Source organism: Siphateles boraxobius, unplaced genomic scaffold (assembly GCF_051911475.1).
Source record: "Siphateles boraxobius isolate OS27281-9 unplaced genomic scaffold, OSU_SipBor_1 6, whole genome shotgun sequence".
Lineage (NCBI taxonomy): Eukaryota > Metazoa > Chordata > Actinopteri > Cypriniformes > Leuciscidae > Siphateles > Siphateles boraxobius.
In genome coordinates, this window is record NW_027509186.1 from 5,911,430 (window position 1) to 5,917,429 (window position 6,000).

Consider the following 6,000-nt stretch of genomic DNA (forward strand, 5'->3'; position numbering starts at 1 on the left):
GCTATAGTCTTTGAGGGGCTGGTAGAGACTCCCTTTGAACCTCTAGAGCAGAGGTCGGCAACCCGCGGCTCTTAAGCGCCGCCCTAGTGGCTCCCTGGAGCTTTTTCAAAAATATGAAAATGGAAAAAATATTTTTTATTTTAATATAATTTCTGTAGGAGGAAAAACATGACAAACATTCTTAAAGTTTTTCGACGTTGTAAAAATGTGTATAATAAATATTTAATTTCAACATTTCTGTCGACGAAGAATTACATGCGCTTCGTGAGGCACACACGCACATTTGCACACACACGTAAGGTCTCTCCCTCTCTGCCGTACGCGTGCTACACGGTTTGGAGCTCGCGAGCTGTAGATTCCGGGAGATTTGAACTAGTTTGCGGGCATCAGGGAGCCGCTATCAATATGCGGGGAACTCCTTGAAGTTCTGGGAGACTTGGGATGTCTGCGGGCATTACTGGGCTGCTTTTAGGTTTTCAGTGTGTTTTACACTGTTTTAATGCATGTTTTATGCATGTTTTAAATACTTTTCCAGTTCGTTTCAAAAGGCTGCTGTTTTATTGCACTCTGTCTGTTGCCCAGATAAGGGGGGAAAGAGAAGTGTATTGTAGGCTATTGTATTATTGAGGATTGAAGAGGACTGCATTTTATTTCCATGGGGAGGTCTGAAATTACAGGAGGCCATGCACGTTGCACATTTTGTTGTTTTTTCGAATCCTAAAGTAAAAATGACATCAAAAATCTGATTTCTTTATTGTATTTCTTTAATTTGATCAATGCAACGAAACATAATACATTAAAATTAAAATGGAAGTTAAACTTAAAGCACCATCGTACAGCAGAGTAGTCACGTGGTGCGTTATTCTCTCCAGGATGCGCTGCAGGAAAAATAAATATTTAATCATGAATGCTCATTATGTATGTGTAGCCTACTTATCATTTTGACACTAGGGGGCTAATATAACACTTACAGCATGTGTTGCCCTCATTATAAGGCTTTTTTTGGCCAATAAGGCTCTTTCAACATTTTGTGTTGCTGATCCCTGCTCTAGAGTCAGTGACCGACAAGCTTCTGACTCTAAAAATGTTTTTTCTTATGGCTATCTTTTGGCTATCACCTCACTAAAAAGAATTGGGGGTTTGCAGGCTCTGGCTTTCTCGCCATCATGCTTAGACTTTGCCCCTGGAATGGTGCATCCTCATCCTGCCTAAGGTTCCTTTCTCGACCGTACATCCGGTCACTCCTGAAGCCTTCTGCGCTCCGCTGTTCTCAGGAGAAACTTCACCGACTGTGTCCATAGTCCTTGCTCTTCTGGGGCCTCTGTATAAAAGGAAAAGTCCACAGGAAAATGTTCAGAAGCAGTGCATCCACTACAAATATTTCTATTTAAATTAATATGAAACTATTGTAACTTCTGGATAATGATTTCATAAAAATGTTGGTGCTTAACTCCATTAATGAGAGTGGCGTACTTAATCTAAATGTGTTTATCAGATGTAATCATTCCGTTTAATTCATTACTTTACTCACTCCAGTAAAAGAGTGTGCACGGTCCAAAATGTCCGTATGGTGCGCGCATATTTATGGCTAGTTTATTTTTTATAAATCCCTATATGTGCTTGGAAAATTGCATACACACATTTCATTGCCTTTTTTTTTTGTGTATGCAACATTTATACATCAGGCCCTAGGCCTACGTACACAGAACTAGCCAGTGGCGAAAGTTTTCGTATTCTGAGCAAATATCAGTTTGTCAAGCAAACAATTTCACATTGGGTGAGGGATGCTATTGTTTGTGATGTAGCAGGCTGGTCTTTTCCACACACATTCATATAATTTTATAGTGTGGATGTTCATGCTACTTCGGGCTCACACATCCTTGAGTCAATATCACAAGCTCATGTCTGAGACATTCCGCGAGCTTTTGAAAGTGAACATCTCGGGTTATTTGACTTTGTCTGTTCCCTAACATAGCAGGAACGAGATTCTGCGCTTCATTGCCGCACTGAGGATGTACCAGGACCGCTCTTCAGACAAAGTGATACCTGAGGATGCACCTGTGGCACATCTAATGATAGCCTCTAACGAGTGCGCATTCCAATGACGTCACCGTCTGAGGCTACCAAGTTCAATTTCATTGAGGTGTTACTTCACAGCAGGACAATCAAAGATATTCCCAAAGCGCTATCAGCGCAGCAGAGTTAAGCTTTTGAAAGGGAACTTGACTACCTAAAAAAACGATCCCTCAAATGTGATTGGTTGATTGGAATGTTGTTCCAGGATCAACAAGGATGTTGAACCAGAAACATGTTCAACTCAATGAAATCACACCACACATTCAGGCCTTTAGAATGATGCGTAAAACACTTTATAGGGGGGACCTGTAACTAATTAATCAGCTCCAGAGCAGTTCAGTGTTCACGGGTGAAGTTATGAAGCCACTGCCTGTTGTTGATGAAGTTTTATGTAACAAAGTTCGGGAGGAGCATGTTCAGGTAATCAACCAATCAGCTCAAGAGGACGCCGGTATAAATAAAGCTTTTCCTCACCTCCCGTCTCACGACAAGTGTCCCAGCATCCCTCCACCACCCCATCACCTCACACTCGGCTGGGTCTACCCCAGTATAGGGGGAGCCCTCCCCCGGACAGTAAGCCAAATACGCATAAATACAACTTTAGATGTACGTGTGAACTCGTGAAATGATAATGGTATATATCAAAGTATCATGCTATTATTACTAACATAAATCATCACTGTCCATGGTTAAGAGTACACTTGGAAAAACAGAATAAATTATCCTTACATGTTGCTGATTAAAAGAGAAAAATCTCCTGTGATTCCAATGTAGTTGTCCTGTGGTAAGCCTCTCTCTCTGCTATAATCCGTTAAACATATAACTTTTTTTTCATGCTTATTCTCTCTGCCAACTGGCAACCTAAAGAGGTTTATTTTTTATTAGTTTACTTGATTCCACCCATAATAATGATTTTGTTGGTATAAAATTTATACCAACAAAATATTTTATGTTTCTATTCTATTAATTAATGTATTTAGGTTGATTCTGCAATATTAAATAATATTTTGGACTTTTATTATTATTATTATAATATTAATTAATATAATTAATAAATGATAAATATGTATAATATTTTAGATGTGTGTGTGTGTGTGTGTGTGTATGTGTGTGTGTGTGTGTGTCTTAGGTTTCACAAACTAACAATGATTTTAAACAGCATTTATATATTTTGGTTAATGTTAACTAACAATGATTTTAAACAGCATTTATATATTTCGGTTAATGTTAAATGAAACCCAAAAGTGTTAAGAATCATTGTTAAGATTAAAAAGAGCCCCAACTCACCCTAATCCATCACTCAGATCTAAAGATATTCTTCATGGACTTCTAACCAAGTCCAAGACTTCTGCCGCACAAGACCTGAAAAGTGAAGCCAAAGCGTCTCAATCGCCCCCCGGTGGCCGGTCCTAGTATAGCTCATAAACCCCGCCTCCCCATGTTATTCAACGGGAGGTGAGACCAACTAAACAATTAAATTACACTTCACATATCTTTTTTCCAAAGATAGTTTCTGTGATTTACTGTAGTTTTTATCACGCTGATGTAATTTCAAGTGTTTGTTTTTAAAATAAGTTTGTTTTTAGTTAGTTATTTGATGCTATAAAAACGGCACTGTGACGTACATGATTGACAGCTGTGATTGACAGGTTCTCTGAGCAAAGTAGTCACTGAAGCAACAACGGACTTTTTTTCGGGATCTTTGGAGGACTGAGGAGATTGTAGCTTTAAATTGAATATCTAAATTTCTATAATTAATTATTTCACACCGACATCATGATTTGTTCTGCAGCAGAGGCGTATGCTTGTGATTGATTCAGCGAGAGTGAGGGCGGGACGTTGTTCCCCTTCAGGGACTACCGCTGCGTGTAATCGCAGTGGGAACGCCCCCCAGCGTAATGCGTCTGAAGCATGAAAGAAATCAGTCAAAGGAGAAAATGGAGCGTCACAGCAAGTGACGTCATTGACCAGGAAGCTATAAATATCCCCTGAATACACAAGCCGCCAGCTTCTGTTACTTCAGCAGTGCTCTGTGTGTGTGAACTGAAATCTCGATTGTGTTTGTCTATTCTGTCAGGAGTTTATCACTATATATATATATATTAGGGCTGTCAGTTAAACGCGTTATTAACGGCGTTAACGCAAACCCATTTTAACGGCGTTAATTTTTTTATCGCGCGATTAACGGTCTTTTTGGCCTAGCAAACTTTGTAGTTTTTTTTCACATGCTTTTGCAATAGGACGCGGCATGGACGTTTTGAAAGCGCAAGCGGATCTAGCTAGACCGGAAACAAAACAACAGGCACGCCGCACACACTTGTTTGGGCTTGCGAGCCGGATGCGCGAGCGCGAATCTCTCTGCTCGCGCGTGGAATATAATGTGCCGAGCACGAATCTCTCTGCTCGAGTCGCGCGCTCTCAGATACACGCTGCTCTTGTTAGAATTTTCTCTGGGCTCGCTAGGACAATATGTGCCTGCACTTAAAACGTGTTCAGTGCAATCGCGAATCTCTCCTCTTCCCCAGCTAACAATTTTAGGTTATAAGAACGTTTTCATAACGTTCCCATTAAGTTATAAAAACGTTATTTCTGAATGTTATAGGAACGTTCAAAACGTCCAGTTTTGAGTGGATGACGAGCGCGAGACACCGAAATGGATGCCAATAAGATTTTGAATGGAACGTTTACTTTTAAAAAGTTGCCAAATGGTTCCATTGACGAGACCAAAGTGATCTGTGTGTTTTGTCGTTGTGAACTGAGCTATCATCATCGCAGCACGTCCAGTCTGAAATACCACTTGATGATGGCCAAACACACACACACACACACACACACACACACACACACACAGCTGATGCGAATTCTCCGCCCCCTCGTCAATATCAGGACCTCGTCAGTATTTCTTTCACCCTTTTATTGATGGACAGTGTTACATTGTGTGAGAGATTATTTGCTCCAAGTAAGAATGTTTTAGTGTGAAATCGAACACAATATATGCCAATGTTGTTTTCAATAAAAAACATTTGCACAAAGCAAGCCAATCCACTTTTCCATGTTGATAAGAGCATTAAAATGAGAAAAAATAATGGGACAAAAAGAAATCAAGAGACATTTAGAATAGATAAAAATGTGCGATTAAATGCGATTAATCGCGAGTTAACTATGACATTAATGCGATTAATCGCGATTAAATATTTTAATCGTTTGACAGCACTAATATATATATATAAAAAAACAAGAATATGAGCGAGCAGTATAAGAAGTGTGTTTCCCCCTGTACACGATACATCACGGGTGGGGATTCACACCAGCTATGTGTGGCTTGTTTGGGAGTTCAGCATGCCCAGTCGGCTCTCGAGGGAGTCGATTGTGAGCATTGTGAGCGTTTTCCTCTGAGAACTCTGCGCTCGCGGCGATCGCTCTTCGAGGAGAGCGGTATGCTGCGAGCAGCCCGAGGCTCGGGTCCCGGTTCTGTTGAGGCAGAGCGGCGGCGTTTGTCTTGGGGCTCGCAGATGGATCTCACCGGCGACGTTGAGACGGGCCCCGCCCTATCTCAGCTTTCTCCGGCGGGATCCAGTGCCTCTCACCCGGCTCTGGAAGCACGCGCTGCGGCGGTTACTTCTGCCCGGGTGGAGGCACATGATGATGTTGATTTAAGATTGTCCAGTTCTGAGGAGCTGGATGTCGAAAGCTTTGCATCTGAGGAAACTAGTTTGCCACATTATACTGCAAATGATGAAGGTTTGATGGATGTGTTATCTCGGCCTGTTGAAAAACTTGGTATCGATTGGCCAGCTGATAGACAGCAGTCTAGAAATAAAAGTAAACTAGACGATAGATTTCTGTCTGCATCACCTCAACCTTCTCGCCGGTGCCTACCGTTCTTCCCAGACCTCCATGCTGAGGTTTCAAAGACCTGGGTTA

General features: G+C 41.3%; 1 long non-coding RNA gene across 1 annotated transcript; it reads right to left on the reverse strand.

Moving 5' to 3' along the window:
• Window positions 1-1,103: 1,103 nt before the first annotated feature.
• LOC143715529 (uncharacterized) lies at window positions 1,104-3,411 on the reverse strand. Its single transcript, XR_013195799.1, has 2 exons — window positions 3,364-3,411; window positions 1,104-1,319 (listed from the first exon to the last, which is right to left on the reverse strand). It is a non-coding gene; the product is annotated as an uncharacterized LOC143715529 (long non-coding RNA).
• Window positions 3,412-6,000: the final 2,589 nt, after the last annotated feature.